The sequence below is a fragment of the Apodemus sylvaticus genome, chromosome X (genome assembly GCF_947179515.1).
Source record: "Apodemus sylvaticus chromosome X, mApoSyl1.1, whole genome shotgun sequence".
NCBI classification, from domain to species: Eukaryota; Metazoa; Chordata; class Mammalia; order Rodentia; family Muridae; genus Apodemus; species Apodemus sylvaticus.
This window is the reverse complement of record NC_067495.1, coordinates 151,587,295-151,604,813: the sequence shown is the minus strand read 5'-3', so window position 1 is coordinate 151,604,813 and position 17,519 is coordinate 151,587,295. Positions and strand designations below refer to the sequence as shown.

The 17,519-nt window shown below is 39.3% G+C and overlaps 1 protein-coding gene across 5 annotated transcripts in view; it reads left to right on the top strand.

The window, feature by feature from the left end:
• Positions 1–17,519, top strand: part of Tmlhe (trimethyllysine hydroxylase, epsilon) — a 164,654-nt gene that overhangs the window by 85,440 nt on the left and 61,695 nt on the right. The window lies entirely within an intron of this gene.

Genomic DNA, 17,519 nt, shown 5'->3' with positions numbered 1-17,519 from the left:
GCTGGTTCAACTGGAGGTCAGCGTGCAGAAGAATGCGAATTGATCCATTCTTATCTCCTTGTACTAAGCTCAAGTCCAAGTGGATCAAAGACCTCCACATAAAGCCAGACACACTGAAACTAATAGAAAAGAAACAGGGGAAGACCCTTGAGGACATGGGCACAGGGGAAAAGTTCCTGAACAGAACACCAATAGCTTATGCTCTAAGATCAAGAATTGACAAATGGGACCTGTTTTGGCTTCTTAATCAACATTCAAGTGTCCATACATATGTGGGTTTATTTCTGGGTATCAATTTCTGCCATCATGTCTTCTATGCCTGAGATTCTCTCATCTCCTTTATTCTGTTGGTGAGGCTTACATCTGTTGTTCCTGTTCTCTGCCATCTCCAGGATTTCCTCAGTTTGTGTTTTCTTTATTGCTCCTACTTCCACTTTTAGACCTTGCACAGTTTTATTTATTTCCTTCACCTGATTAATTTTATTTTCCTGTATGCCTTTATGGAATTTATTCATTTCCTTGTTAAAGCTCTCTATTATCTTTATAATATTGGATTTAAGGTCATTTCTTCTATTTCAGTTGTGTTAGGATATCCAGGATTTATTGTAGTGGGATATGGAAGCCGTATTCAGGAAGGTATCATATTGCCCTGCCTTTTGTTGATAGTGTTCTTTTGAGGTCCTTCAGCCATCTCAATGGTTTTGGTCTCTGGATGTTCTTGTTGTAGTAGGTATTGGAAGGGGGTTAACCTTGATGGTTCTTGTGTGGCAGGCCTCTGCTGGGTATCCTTGGGCTATATGATTCTGAATTTGCAGATCTGTATGGTTCAGGAGCCACAGGTTTAATGATGGTGGGCTGAGAGGTGGTAGGAAAATGGAGGTCCACCTGGGCTAGTAGGCTGCTCAGAGCAGCTTAGGGTGCCCATAGGATTCACCAAGCAGGGAAGATGGGCAGCATAGGAGAAGCTTACCTGTATGGTGCAGTCTTAATAGGTCTGATGAAGGTGGGAGAAGAGGTGGTTGGAGAATGGAGGTCCCCATGGAATAGCAGGCTGTTCAGGGCAACGTGGCTTCCTCCAGAAGACACAGCAATCAGGGAAGATAACACAGTTAATTTTCTTGATAATAGTAATTTGTTTCTTTCCCTTTTATCTTGAACATGGCTAAAGTTTTATCAGTTTTCTTTTTTTTCAAGGAAATCATTTTTTGGTCAATCCATTTTTCTTGTCACCCATTTCCAATTTTTTGGCCTATTTTTAAAAATATTTTTATGTTTTATGTATGTGAATACACTGTCACTCTCTTCAAATACACCAGAAGATGGTATTGGGGTCCATTACAGATGGTTGTGGCCACCATGTTGTTGCTATGAAATGAACTTAGGACATCTGGAAGAGCAATGAGTGCTCTTAACCGCAGAGCCATTTCTCCAGCCCCTATTTTGGCCTATTTGTAACTATTCATTCTTTAAGTTGAATTTGCTCTTAATTGTTTTATTTCTTAATGTTATACCATAGGCTATTGATTTTAGACATAAATTTCTAATGTGTGCATCTATTGCAATATATTTCTTTTTAACCATTAGCTTAATGCTTCCTATTTTTGTCAATTGTATACTCATTTTTTTCTTTTTTTTTCTTTTTTTTTATTCGATATAATTTTTATTTACATTTCAAATGATTTCACCTTTTCCACTCCCCGAAAGTCCCATAAGCCCCTTTCTCTTCCCCTGTCCTCCCACCTACCCCTTCCCACTTCCCCGTTCTGGTTTTGTGGAATACTGCTTCACTGAGTCTTTCCAGAATAAGGGGCCACTCCTCCTTTCTTCTTCTTCTTTTTTCTTTTTTTTTTTAATTTTTTTTATTTGATATAATTTATTTACATTTCAAATGATTTCCCCTTTTCTAGCCCCCCACTCCCTGAAAGTCCCGTAAGCCCCCTTCTCTTCCCCTGTCCTCCCACCCACCCCTTCCCACTTCCCCGTTCTGGTTTTGTCGAATACTGCTTCACTGAGTCTTTCCAGAACCAGGGGCCACTCCTCCTTTCTTCTTGTACCTCATTTGATGTGTGGATTATGTTTTGGGTATTCCAGTTTTCTAGGTTAATATCCACTTATTAGTGAGTGCATACCATGATTCACCTTTTGAGTCTGGGTTACCTCACTTAGTATGATGTTCTCTAGCTCCATCCATTTGCCTAAGAATTTCATGGGCTGAATAGTACTCCATTGTGTAGATATACCACATTTTTTGCATCCACTCTTCTGTTGAGGGATACCTGGGTTCTTTCTAGCATCTGGCAATTATAAATAGGGCTGCTATGAACATAGTAGAGCATGTATCCTTATTACATGCTGGGGAGTCCTCTAGGTATATGCCCAGGAGTGGTATAGCAGGATCTTCTGGAAGTGAGGTGCCCAGTTTTCGGGGGAACCGCCAGACTGATTTCCAGAGTGGTTGTACCAATTTGCAACCCCACCAGCAGTGGAGGAGTGTTCCTCTTTCTCCACACCCTCTCCAACACCTGCTGTCTCCTGAATTTTTAATCTTAGCCATTCTGACTGGTGTAAGATGAAATCTCAGGGTTGTTTTGATTTGCATTTCCCTAATGACTAATGAAGTTGAGCATTTTTTAAGATGCTTCTCCGCCATCCGAAGTTCTTCAGGTGAGAATTCTTTGTTTAACTCTGTACCCCATTTTTTAATAGGGTTGTTTGGTTTTCTGGAGTCTAACTTCTTGAGTTCTTTATATATATTGGATATTAGCCCTCTATCTGATGTAGGATTGGTGAAGATCTTTTCCCAATTTGTTGATTGCCGATTTGTCTTCTTGATGGTGTCCTTTGCCTTACAGAAACTTTGTAATTTTTGAGGTCCCATTTGTCAATTCTTGATCTTAGAGCATACGCTATTGGTGTTCTGTTCAGAAACTTTCTCCCTGTACCGATGTCCTCAAGGGTCTTCCCCAGTTTCTTTTCTATTAGCTTCAGAGTGTCTGGCTTTATGTGGAGGTCCTTGATCCATTTGGATTTGAGCTTAGTACAAGGAGACAAGGATGGATCAATTCGCATTCTTCTGCATGCTGACCTCCAGTTGAACCAGCACCATTTGTTGAAAAGGCTTTTTTCCATTGGATGTTTTCAGCCTCTTTGTCGAGGATCAAGTGGCCATAGGTGTGTGGGTTCATTTCTGGATCTTCAATCCTGTTCCATTGATCCTCCTGCCTGTCACTGTACCAATACCATGCAGTTTTTAACACTATTGCTCTGTAGTATTGCTTGAGGTCAGGGATACTGATTCCCCAAGACTTTCTTTTGTTGCTGAGAATAGTTTTAGCTATCCTGGGTTTTTTGTTGTTCCAGATGAATTTGATAATTGCTCTTTCTATGTATACTCATTTTTATTTAGTTCAAAATATTTTATTTTACTTGTAACTTAAATCATATAATATTTAATTGATTATAGCTTAATTTATATACATGGGACTTATATTTTTTCTGTTATTTATTTCTAGCAAATTTTACTGTACTGAGAAGACATATTCTGTTTTTCGATTCCTTTAACAATTTTTTGAGCTTTGTTTTATGGTTCAGAATATGATCTATCTTGATGGAGTTTTATGTATACTTTAGAATGGTGGCTCTCTGTTCTACTGGTCAATGTATATATTTTTATAGCAGTTATATGTCATGTTGATTACTGTAGCCTTTTAATAGATTTTGAAATTAGGTAATATGACACCTCTACTTTTTTTCTTTCTGGACAAGATTACTTTGGCTATTTGGAGGTCTTAAGTTGAAATCTTTCTTGTAAGATCACAAACAAGACAGAAAGGTCACATTTGCTAATTCAGTTGAGTATAATAATAAAAATCCTAGCCGGGGTAATTAGGTAAGACAGGGAAATGAAGGTATAATTTTGCATCTAGAAAACCATGAGGATTCCACCACAAATACTGATATAATTAAAATATTAAGTGAACTTGCAAGATATAGTAAAAACAACCAATCAGAAGCAACCTAACTCAGTATACGTATCATAGTTCTGAGACTGAGAATACTTAGAATAGCTTATAGAACATTCCAACTATTATTAAAAAGTCTTTTTTATTAGATATTTTATTTTCATTCCAAATGTTATCACCATTCCTTGTTTCCCCACTTAAAACCCACACTTTGGTCTACCTTCTTCTTGAGCTTCATGTGGTCTGTGAATTGTATCTTCAGGATTCTGAGTTTCTGGGCTAATATTCACTTATCAGGGAGTGCATACCATGTGTGTTCTTTTGTGATTGGGTTACCTTACTCAGGATGATATTTTCCAGTTCTACCCACTTGCCTAAGAATTTGTATTTGAAGAGAGTGACAATGTATTCACATACATAAAACATAAAAATATTTTAAAAAATAGGCCAGAAAAATTCGAAATGGGGGACAAGAAAAATGGATTGACCAAAAAATGATTTCCTTGGAAAAAAAAAGAAAACTGATAAAACTTTAGCCAAACTCCCTTCCCCTGCTTACCAACCCACCCACACCTGCTTCCCTGTCCTGGCATTCCCCTACAGTGGGGTATTGAGCCTTCACAGGACCAAGGGCCTCTCCTCTCATTGATGTCTGACAAGGCCATACTCTGCTACATATGCAGCTATAGCCATGAGTCCCTCCATGTGTACTCTTTTGTTGGTGGTTTAGTCACTGGGAGCTCTAGGGGTACTGGTTGGTTCATATTGTTGTTCCTCCTATGGGGCTGCAAACCCTCTCTAGCTCCTATTATGGACCCTGTGCTCAGTCCAATGTTTGGCTGAGAGCATCCCCCTTTGTATTTGTCAGGCATTGGCAGAGCATCTCAGTAGGCAGCCAAATCAGAATCAGTTCTGCAAGGACTTATTGCTATTTACAATAGTGTCTGGGTTTGGTAAATGTATATTTACCAAATGTATATTTACCTGGATCCCCAGGTGGTGCAATCTCTGGATGGCCTTTCCTTCAGTCTCTGCTCCACACTTTGTCTCTGTATCTCCTTCCATGGGTATTTTGATCTGCCTTCTAAGAAGGACCGAAGTATCCACACTTTGGTCTACCTTCTTCTTGAGCTTCATGTGGTCTGTGAATTGTATCTTCAGGATTCTGAGTTTCTGGGCTAATATTCACTTATCAGGGAGTACATACCATGTGTGTTCTTTTGTGATTGGGTTACTTTACTCAGGATGATATTTTCCAGTTCTACCCACTTGCCTAAGAATTTCATGAATTCATGGTTTTTAATAGCTGAGTAGCATTCCATTGTGTAAATGTACCACATTTTCTGTATCCATTCCTCTGTTGAGGGACATCTAGGTTCTTTGCAGCTTCTGGCTATTATAAATAAGGCTGCTATTGTGTCCTTATTACATGTTGAAGCATCTTCTGGGTATATGCTCAGGAGTGATATAGCTGGGTCCTTAAGTACTACTATGTCCAATTTTCTGAGGAACTTCCAGACTGATTTTCAGAGTGGTTATACCAGCTTGCAATCACACCAGCAGTGGAGGAGTGTTCCTCTTTCTCCATATCCCCACCAGCATCTGCTGTCTCCTGAGTTTTTGATCTTGGCCATTCTGACTGTTGTGAGGTGAAATCTCAGGGTTGTTTTGAGTTGCATTTCCCTGATGACTGGATGATGAACATTTCTTTAGGTGCTTCTTAGCCATTTGATATTCCCCGGGTGAAAATTCTTTGTTTAGCTCTATACCCCATTTTTTTTTAATTCTTTTTTATTCGATATATTTTTTATTTACATTTCAAATGATTTCCCCTTTTCTAGACCCCCCACTCCCCGAAAGTCCCATCAGCCCCTTTCCCTCCCCCTGTTTTCCCACCCAACCCTTCCCACTTCCCTGTTCTGGTTTTGCCCAATACCGCTTCACTGAGTCTTTCCAGAACAAGGGGCCACTCCTCCATTCTTCTTGTACTTCATTTGGTATGTGGATTATGTTTTTGGTATTCCAGCTTTCTAGGTTAATATCCACTTATTAGTGAGTGCATACCATGATTCATCTTTTGAGTCTGGGTTACCTCACTTAGTATGATGTTCTCCAGCTCCATCCATTTGCCTAAGAATTTCATGAATTCATTGTTTCTAGTGGCTGAATATCTGTACCCCATTTTTAATAGGATTATTTCATTCTCTGGAGTCTAACTTATTGAGTTCTTTGTATGTATTAAATATTAGCCCTCCATTGGATGTAGAATTGATAAAGATATTTTCCCAATTTGTTGGTTGCTGTTTTGTCCTACTGACAATGTCGTTTCAAAAGCTTTGCAATTTTATGAGGTCCCATTTATCAATTCTTGATCTTAGAGCATAAGCCATTGGTGTTCTGTTCAGGAAAATTTCCCCTGTGCCCATGTGCTCGAGGCTCTTCCCCTACTTTCTTTATTATTAGTTTCAGTGTATATGGTTTTATGTGTAGATCCTTGATCCACTTGGGCTTGAGCTTTGTACAAGGAGATAGGAATGGATTGATTTGCATTCTTCTACATGCTAACCTCCAGTTGAACCAGCACCATTTGTTGAAAAGGCTATCTTTTTTTCCACTGTGTGGTTTTAACTCCTTTGTCAAAGATCAAGTGACCATAGGTGTGTGGGTTCATTTCTGAATCTTCAATTCTATTCCACTCATCTACTGCCTGTCACTGAAGCAATAAGATGCCTTTTTTTAATCACAATTGCTCTGTAGTATAGCTTGAGGTCAGGGATGGTGATTCTGCCAGAAGTTCTTTTATTATTGAAAATAGTTTTTGAGACCTGGGTTTTTTGTTATTCCAAATGAATTTGCAAATTGCTCTTTCTAAATCTAGGAAGAATTGCTTTGGGAATTTGATGAGGATTGCATTGGATCTGTATATTTCTTTCAGCGAGATGGGCATTTTTACTATATTTATCCTACCAATCCATGAGCATGGGCGATCTTTCCATCTTCTCAGATCTTTGATTTCTTTTTTCAGAGATTTGAAGTTCTTGTCATACAGATCTTTCACTTTCTTAGTTAGAGTCATACCAAGGTATTTTATAGTATTTGTGACTATTTTGAATGATGGTGTTTCCTTTATATCTCAGCCTCTTTGTCCTTTGAGTCTAGGAAGGGTACTTATTTGTTTGAGTTAATTTTATATTTAGCTACTTTGTTGAAGTTGTTTCTCAGCTTCAGGAGTTCTCTGGTGGAATTTTTGGGGTCACTTCAATATACTATCATATCATCTGCAAATAGTGATAGTTTATCTTCTTCCTTTCCAATTTGTATCCCTTTGACCTTCTTTTGTTTGACCTTCTCTCTAATTACTCTAGCTAGGACTTTGAGTACCGTATTGAATTGGTAGGGAGAGAGTGGGCAGCCTTGTCTAGTCCCTGATTTCAGTGGGACTGCTTCAAGATTCTCTCCATTTAGTTTAATGTTGGCCACTGGTTTGCTGTAGTTTGCTTTTACTATGTTTAGGTATGAGCCTTGAATTCCTGATCTTTCCAAGTCTTTTATCATGAAGAGGTGTTGGATTTTGTCAAATGCTTTCTCAGCATCTAATGAAATAATCATGTTTGGTTTTGTTTTTAGTTTGTTTATATAGTGGATTACGTTTTTCCATTTCTGTATATTAAACCATCCCTGCATCCCTGGGATAAACCTACTTGATCATGATAGATGATCATTTTGATTTGCTCTTAGATTTGATTTGCTAGAATTTTATTGACTATTTTTGCATTGATATTCATAAGGGAAATTCATCTATAGGTCTTTTTCTTTGTTGGGTCTTTGTGTGGTTTAGGTATCAGAACAATTGTGGCTTCATAGAATAAATTGGGTAGTGTTCCTTTTTTGGGAGGTGAGCTGTGCACAGGTAGATTGGTCCCAGATTGAGTACAGACTTTGAACCCTGGTGACCAAGTAGGCGGGGCTTCCACCTATGTGGGATGGAAGGAGTTCGCTCATGTACCCTGGGCCCCTTGGCCCCTGTCACAGTTACAGCCCCCACAGCCACCCCCCACCCCACCCCCTCAGGAGAGGTGTGTGTCTATCAATCACATAGGAGCAGCACCAAGCCTTCCCACATGTAAATAAGGTTTCCCCAAGCTGTCAGTCCAAGCCAATGAGAAGTATCTACTGTCAAACCCTGAATCACACCCAAAACTGTATATAAATCCTGTCTAGGGAATTAAAAGGTGCGAGAACTACTCTGTCATCTGAGAGCTTCTGTCCTAAGAGCTGTAACACTTGGGGAGAGATATATTCTCCCAATACACCGGCAGCAGCTCCAATCCTCCCTGGCTAGGAAGCTTTTCATAGGCTCACCACACCTGATTCAGCACAGGGGCGACACGGGTAGCCAAGACAGTAGCATGGTGAAGACTGAGGTAGAACCAGTTATGATGGAAATGACTTCCCTGCCTGCTCTCCCCCTTTTCTCTCTGCCAGAACTCTCAAACCTGGTCGTGCCTCCACCCCACAGGCCCACATTCCTTCCCTTTCTAATTTGTTGAATAGTTTGAAGAGTATTGGTATTAGGTCTTCTTTGAAGGTCTGATAGAACTCTCCACTCAAACTTGTCTTTTTTTTTTCCAACTTGAGCTTTTTTTTGGTTGGGAGATTATTAATAATTGCTTCTATTTTTTGGAGGTTATGGTACTATTTAAATTGTTTATCTGATCCTGATTTAACTTTGGTACCTGGTATCTGTCTAGAAAATTGTTCCAAGAACACATAAAAATGATCATCCACCATGATCAAGTAGGCTTCATCCCAGGGATGCAGGGATGGTTCAATATAAGGAAATCCATAAATGCTATCCACTACATAAACAAACTCAAAGAAAAAAAAACAACATGATCATTTCATTAGATGCTGAAAAAGCATTTGACAAAATTCAGCATCCTTTCATGCTAAAAGTCTTGGAAAGGACAGGAATTCAAGGCCCATATCTAAACATAGTAAAAGCAATATACAGCAAACTGGTAGCCAACATCAAACTAAATGGAAAGAAACTTGAAGCAATCCCACTAAAATCAGGGACTAGACAAGGCTGCCCCCTCTCTCCATATCTTTTCAATATAGTTCTTGAAGTCCTAGCTAGAGCAATTAGACAACAGAAGGAAGTCAAAGGGATACAAATTGGAAAGGAAGAAGTCAAACTATCACTATTTGGAGATGATATGATCGTATATTTAAGTGACCCTTAAAACTCTACTAGAGAACTCCTACAGCTGATAAACAACTTCAGCAAAGTGGCTGGCTACAAAATCAACTCAAGCAAATCAGTAGCCTTTATATATTCAAAGGATAAGGAGACTGAGAAAGAAACTAGGGAAATGATCCCCTTCACAATAGCTACAAACAGCATAAAGTATCTTGGGGTGACTCTAACCAAACAAGTGAAAGACCTATATGACAAGAACTTCAGATCTCTGAAGAAGGAAATCAAAGAAGATCTCAGAAAATGGAAAAATCTTCCATGCTCATGGATTGGCAGGATTAATATAGTTAAAATGGCCATCTTGCCAAAGGCAATCTACAGATTCAATGCTATCCCCATAAAAATCCCAACCCAGTTCTTCATAGAGCTAGAAAGAGCAATTCTCAAATTCATCTGGAATAACAAAAAACCTAGGATAGCTAAAACTATTCTCAACAGTAAAAGAACTTCAGGGGAATTCAGTATCCCAGACTTTAAACTCTACTACAGAGCAATAGTGATAAAAAACTGCATGGTATTGGTACAATATCAGGCAAGCAGATCAATGGAATAGGATTGAAGACCCAGAAATGAACCAACACACCTATGGTCACTTGGTCTTCGACAAAGGAGCTGAAAGCATCCAGTGGAAAAAAGATAGTCTTTTCAACAAATGATGCTGGTTCAATTGGAGGTCAGCATGCAGAAGAATGCACATCGATCCATTCTTATCTCCTTGTACCAAGCTCAACTCCAAATGGATCAAGGACCTCCACATAAAACCTGACACACTGAAGCTAATCGAAAAGAAACTGGGGAAGACTCTGGAGGACATGGGCACAGGGGAAAAGTTCCTGAATAGAACACCAATAGCTTATGCTCTAAGATCAAGAATTGACAAATGGGACCTCATAAAGCTACAAAGTTTCTGTAAGGCAAAGGACACCTTCAAAAGGACAAAACGTCAACCAACAGACTGGGAAAGGATCTTCATCAACCCTAAATCCGACAGAGGGCTAATGTCTAATATATACAAAGAACTCAAGAAAGTAGAACCCAGAGAACCAAATAACCCATTAAAAAGTGGGGTACGGAGCTAAACAAAGAATTTTCATGTGAAGAACTTCGGAGAGCTGAGAAACACCTTAAGAAATGTTCAACATCATTAATCATTAGGGAAATGCAAATCAAAACAACCCTGAGATTTCACCTCACTCCAGTCAGAATGGCTAAGGTCAAAAACTCAGGAGACAGCAGGTGTTGGCGAGGATGTGGAGAAAGAGGAACACTCCTCCACTGCTGGTGGGATTGCAAGATGGTGCAACCACTTTGGAAATCAGTCTGGTGGTTCCTCAGAAAACTGGGCATGTCACTTCCTGAGGACCCTGTTTACCACTCCTGGGCATATATCCAGAGGATTCTTCAGCATGCAATAAGGACACATGCTTCACTATGTTCATAGCAGCCCTATTTGTAGTAGCCAGAAGCTGGAAAGAACCTAGGTGTCCTTCAATGGAGGAATGGCTACAAAAAATGTGGTGTATTTACACAATGGAGTACTATTCAGCCATTAGAAACCATGAATTCATGAAATTCTTAGACAAATGGATGGAGCTGGAGAACATCATACTAAGTGAGGTAACCCAGTCTCAAAAGATCAATCACTGATAAATGGATATTAGCCTAGAAAGTTTGAATACCCAGGACATAATCCACAAATTAAATGATGTCCAAAAAGAATGGAGGAGTGGCTCCTGGTTCTAGAAAGACTCAGTTCAAGAGTATAGGGGAATTCTAGAACAGGGAAGTGGGAAGGGGTGGATGGAAGAACAGGGGGATGGAAGAGGGCTTATGGGACTTGCGGGGAGTGGGGACCCAGAAAAGGGGAAATCATTTGAAATGTAAATAAAAATATATCAATTAAAAAAAAGCAAAAAAAAAATTGTCCATTTCACCCATATTTTCTAGTTGTCTTGAGTATAGGTTTTTGTATCAGGATCTGATGAGTTTTTTAATTTCCTCGGTTTCTGTGGTTATATCTCCCTTTTCATTTCTGATTTTGTTAATTTGGATACTGTCTCTGTACCTTCTGGTTGGTTTGGCTAAGGGTTTATCTATTTTGTTGGTTTTCTCAAAGAACAAACTGCTGGTTTGGTTGATTCTTTGATTAGTTTTTTTTTTTCTACTTGGTTGATTTCATCTTTGAGTTTATTTCCTGCAATCTACTACTCTTGGGTGTATTTGCTTCTTTTTTTCTAGATCCTTCAGATATACTGTCAAGCTGCTAGTGTTTGCTCTCTCCAGTTTCTTTTTTTGGGGGGGGTTCACTCAGAGCTATGAATTTTCCTCTTAGCACTGCTCTCATTGTGCCCCATAAATCTGGGTATGTTGTGGCTTCATTTTCATTAAAATCTAAAAAGTCTTTAATTTCTTTATTTCTTCCTTGACCAAGTTGTCATCACATAGAGAGTTGTTCAGCTCCCACATATATTTGGGCTTTCTGTTATTTTTGTTGTTGTTGAAGATCAGCCTTATTCTGTGGTGATCTGATAGGATACAAGGGATTATTTCCATCTTCTTATGTCTGTTGAGGCCTGTTTTATAACCAATTATATGATCAATTTTTGAGAAGGTGCCATGAGGTGCTAAGAAGAAAGTATATTCTTTTGTTTTAGGATAAAATGTTCTATAGATATCTATTAAATCCATTTTGTTTATAACTTTGATAAGTTCTGTTAGCATCACTACGTCTCTGTTTAGTTTGTGTTACCATGATTTGTCCATTGATCAGAGTGGGGTTTTGAAGTCTTACAATATTAATGTGAGAGGTGCATTGTGTGCTTTGAACTTTAGTAAAGTTTCTTTTATGAATGTGGGTACACGTGCGTTCAGAGCATTGGTGTTCAGAATTGAGATTTCATATTGGTAGACTTTTCCTTTGATGAATATGAAGTGTCCATCCCTTAATAACTTTTAGTTGAAAGTCTATTTTATTGGATAGTAGAATGGCAACTCCTGTGTTTCTCTTGAGACTATTTGCTTGTAAGACTTTTTTCCAGCCTTTTAATCTGAGGTATTGACTCCCTTTGTCACTGAGATGCGTTTCTTGTATGCAGCAAATGCTGGACTCTGCTTGCATATCCAATCTATTAACTTATGTCTTTTTATTGGAGAATCATGTCCATTGATACTGAGAAAGATTAAAGCAGATTATTATTAGTTCCTGTTATATTTGTTATTGTAGGTGGTATTATGTTCATGTGATTCTCTTGGTTTTGTTGCGAGATGATTAAATTTCTTGTTTTTTCTTTGGTGTAGGAACCCTCCTTGGAGTTTTCCTTCTAGAAACCTCAATTTGGTTTTGTCATAGAATATTTTGGTTTCTCCATCTATGATGATTGAGAGTGTTTCAGGGTATAGTAGCCTGGAATGGCATTTGTGTTCCCTTATGGTCTTTATTACCTATGTCCAAGCTCTTTTGGCTTTTAGTGTCTCTGTTTAGAAGTGTTTTGTAATTCTGATAGGTCTGCCTTCATATGTTACTTGGACTTTTTCCCTTACAGCTTTTAATATTCTTTGTTGTTGTTGTTCTGAGTATTTAGTGTTTTGATTATTATGTGACAAGAGGACTTCCTGTTCTGGTCTAGTCTATTTGGAGTTCTGTAGGCTTCTGGTATGTTTATGGCCATCTCCTTCTTTAGGTTAGAGAAATATCCTTCTATCTCCAAAGTTGTCTCCCTTTGAGTTTTCTTAGTTGTTTCTACTTCTGATTTTAGAGACTGGAAGGCTCCTGCCAGAGGCCTCTGGACAGGATCCTCCGATCTGTAGGGCCTGTCTCACCTGTGGAGGTTGCTTCCTCCACGCTGGCTGCTCGGTGGATATGTCTTCCTGCTTGGCTTGGAGATGGTGCGCTCAAGAACCTCCTTTAAATGAGATATTATGTAAGAAAATACCATGAAAATAATAATCCTATGAGAATTGTTTTAAGCACAGTAAATTTGAGCCTTGGTCTTCATGAAGATACAACAGTTTTTATAGAAAACTATAAATATACAAGACTCCAAGGGAAAAGAGTCAGAATCCATATTGTCTAATATTCTTTAAGCTAAAAACCTTTTGAAAGGGGGAAAGACGGTTGATGGCCAACTGAATCTTAAGCCAGGCAGAATCCCAGTACTTGGGCAGGAGTATTACTCCAAAGTCGAGGCCAAACTGTTCTACTCAGGAAGTTCCAGGCTAGCCAGGACTTTATAATGAGACCCTGTCTCAAAAAGATCAAAAACTGGACGGAAAAAAAATAAATAATACAAAACTATAAAAACTCCTAGGTCAAAGTATCCTCCCCAAAGGAACCATATTTTCTATAAGGATATAACTTAGATATACTATTAAGGGAGTTGTGGAGTACTGAATTACTAGAGTCCTTTCCAAACAGTATTGTCTTTAATTTTTTGGAAAAATTAATTAATTTATTTTTTATATTCCATATTTTATTGCCCCCCATCCACCCTCTGACAGTTCCACATTCTGTACCTCCTCCCCACTCCCCTGTCTCCCAAGTGGATATCCTCACCCCAACCTCTAAACTTCCTGGGCCTCCAGTCTCTTGAGGTTTAGGTATATCATCTCTGAATGAACACAGACCCAGTAGTCCTCTACTGTAGGTGTATTATCTTTAAATTAAGGAGACATTAATTAATAGTGTAAACAAGTCTGGCTCAGAAAGAAAACTGAACATATCCCAGATCTGTCTATAAAAGTAATGATGGTACATCTTTACAAAGTTCAGTCTCAGAATTGATTTTTCAAAGCTCATTTGTGCTCCTTGTTGGGTGCATATAAAGTTGCATGGGTTTGTTTACTTTCCAGTATTTCTCACTGACCAATTCCAAAGAAAATGAACCATTTAAAACAGTGAACTGGCCAATGGCTGTGACTATTTAAATGGTGTACTGTTTCTCACTGGCAGTATCCAGGTTCATCTGATTTGATTCTCATTTGCTTCAAAGCTCTTCTAAAGTTAACCTCACAGCCAGATACTTGGATAAGTGATCAACAGTAACATTTCCCGAAGTCTTTATGTATCTTGTCTGTTCACTGTTGTCATTTTCCATAAGAGTTAGATGGGGCCTAAAGACTACCTCAGTCTCACTAGCGCCACTTCTAAGGGCTGTGATAATACAATCTGCACAAAACTGATATAAACAATCCTTTGTAGTCATGGTGTTCTTCAACATATGCAAACATATTGGGCACATTAATTCACTGTGTAGACTTTTAAGTGAAACCACAATCTCCAAGCCATCTGTTATTGCCTACTGGAGGGTTCCTTGTAACTCTTACAGAGTTCCCATGTTTTGCTTAATGATTAAGTTCCATTTGTCTGCACAGCCTCGGATATTTTGGCTCTGTGAACCACTGGTGATGCCCCAGCTTCCACAATGGAGCTCAGGAAATTGAACAGGGACTGCTCAATATTCATGAGAGACTGGGGAGGGTGAGTCAGCTTAGCTAGAGATGCAGAGAGGGTGGGAAGGAGAGAGTGGGGAGGTGTAGAGGTGCAGGATACTGACACCTTTTTCATATACCATATTCCCTTGTACTTATGGGTCTAGTTGGAAATATTATCCTGTTTTCTTGATCTATTCTACTAATACATTTAAAATTATAATTTTATAATGTGCTTTGCAACTGCCCACAGTTACATCTAACGGGTTACCTGGAAAGGGTGCTGGGGATGGATGGGAAGTACAGCAGAAAGAATCAAGACCAAGGATCTTTGCTCTGACTGAGCCAGACAGGTGCAGACAGGTACCCAGGGAACAATAGAGTGTAAGATTGCTCAGGACATGGCCTGCCAAGGCACCACCTGCATCCAGGAGCTAGGCAGCTCCACAGCCATCTGTGTACCTACCCTGCCAGGGGACATCTGCTCTGCAGGGAGTCCCGCAGTTAGAGGTGAGACTACCATCTTCAGAAAGATCTGTAAGACAAGAACTTCAAGTCTCTGAAGAAAAAAATCAAAGAACTCGGAAGATGGAAAAATCTTCCATGCTAATGGATTGGCAGGATTAATATAGTAAAAATGGCCATCTTGCCAAAAGCAATCTACAGATTCAATGCAATCCCCATCAAACTCCCAACTCAATTCATCATAGAGTTAGAAAGAGCAATTCTCAAATTCATCTGGAAAAAGAAAAAACCCAGGATAGCTAAAACTATTCTCAACTTCTGGGGAATCAGTATCCCGGAACTCAAGCACTGCTACAGAACAATTGTGTTCATGAAATTCTTAGGCAAATGGTTGGAACTGGAAAATGCCATCCTAAGTGAGGTAACCCAATCACAAAAGAACACACATGGAATGCAGTCACTGATAAGTAGATATTAGCCCAGAAGCTCTGAATACCCAAGACACGATTAACATATCAAATGATTCCCAAGAAGAAGGAAGAAGAGGGCCCTGGTCCTAGAAAGGCTTGATGCAGCATTGTAGGGGATTACCAGGACAGAGAAATGGAAGGGGGATGGGCAGAGGGAAGAGGGCTTATGGGTCTTATAAGGAGGGGGGAACTGGGAAAGGGGAAATCATTTGGAATGTAAACAAAGAATATAGAAAATAATAATAATAAAATCATAGTATCGGTACAGTGACAGGCAGGAAGATCAATGAAATAGATTTGAAGATCCAGAAATGAACCTACACACCTATGGTCACTTGATCTTTGACAAAGGAGCTAAAACCATCCAGTGGGAAAAAAAAAAGATAGCCTTTTCAACAAATGGTGCTGGTTCCACTGGAGATCAGCATGCAGAAGAATGTAAATCAATCCATTCTTATCCCCGTGTGCTAAGCTCAAGTCCAAGTATATCAAGGACCTCCACATAAAACCAGACACACTGAAACTAATGGAATAGAAACAGGGGAAGACCCTTGAGCACATGGGCACAGAGGGAAAATTCCTGAACAGATCTTATGCTCTAAGATCAAGAATTGACAAATGGGACCTTATAAAATTACAAAGTTTCTGTAAGGCAAAGGACACTGTCTATAGGACAAAACTACAACCAACAAATTGGGAAAAGATCTTTATCAACCCTACATCCAACAGAAGGCTAATATCCAATATATACAAAGAACTCAAGAAGTTAGACTCCAGAGAGCCAAACAACCCTATTAAAAAATGGGGTACAGAGCTAAACAAAGAATTTTCACCTGAGGAATATCGAATGGCTGAGGAGCACCTAAAGAAATGTTCAACATCTTTAGTCATCAGGGAAATGCAAATCAAAACATCCCTGAGATTTCACTTCACACCAGTCAGAATGGCTAAGATCAAAACTCAGGAGACAGCAAATGCTGGTGAGGATGTGAAGAAAGAGGAACACTCCTCCACTGCTGGTGGGATTGCAAGCTGGAACAACCACTCTGGATATCAGTCTGGCGGTTCCTCAGACTGATACTACCGGAGTATCCTGTTATACCACTCCTGGGCATATTATACCCAGAGGATTCCCCAGCATGTTATTAGGACACATGCTCCACTATGTTCATAGCAGCCCTATTTATAATATCCAAAGGCTGGAAAGAATCCAGATGTCCCTCAATGGAGGAATGGATACAGAAAATGTGGTATATTTACACAATGGAGTACCTCTCAGCTATTAAAAACAATGAATTCATAAAATTCTTAGGCAAGTAGGTGGAACTGGAAAATATCATCCCTAAGTGAGGTAACCCAATCACAAAAGAACACACATGGTATGCACTCACTGATAAGTGGATATTAGCCCAGAAGCTTGGAATACCCAAGACACAATTCACATATCAAATGATGCCCAAGAAGAAGGAAGGAGTGGCCCCTGGTTCTGGAAAGGCTCAGTGCAGCAGTGTAGGGGATTACCAGAACAGGGAAGTGGGAGAGGGTTGATTGGGGACAGGGGGAGGGAAGAGGGCTTATGGGACTTTTGGGGAAGGAGGAATCAGGAAAGGGAAAATCATTTGAAATGTAAATAAAGAATATATCTAATAAAAAAAAGTTGAAAAGAAAAAGAAAAAAAAAAGAATCAAGACCAAGACAATGGATTGCTAATCAAGGCTCCACATTTTAATGGCTGTCTCAGAATTTAAATTTGGGGGTAAAACTCTTCCCCCAAAGTTCCAGACTCTGTTCAGGAGAACCAGTTTGGCTGCTCAGCAGGCATTGGCATCCTTTGCTTGGCAGGTTGCCTGCTTAATTCAGGAAGTTGTAGATCTGGAAGAACAATGGACTTCACTTTGGTCTGAGAGCTCCACCCTAGGTGAGAAGTCATAGCTA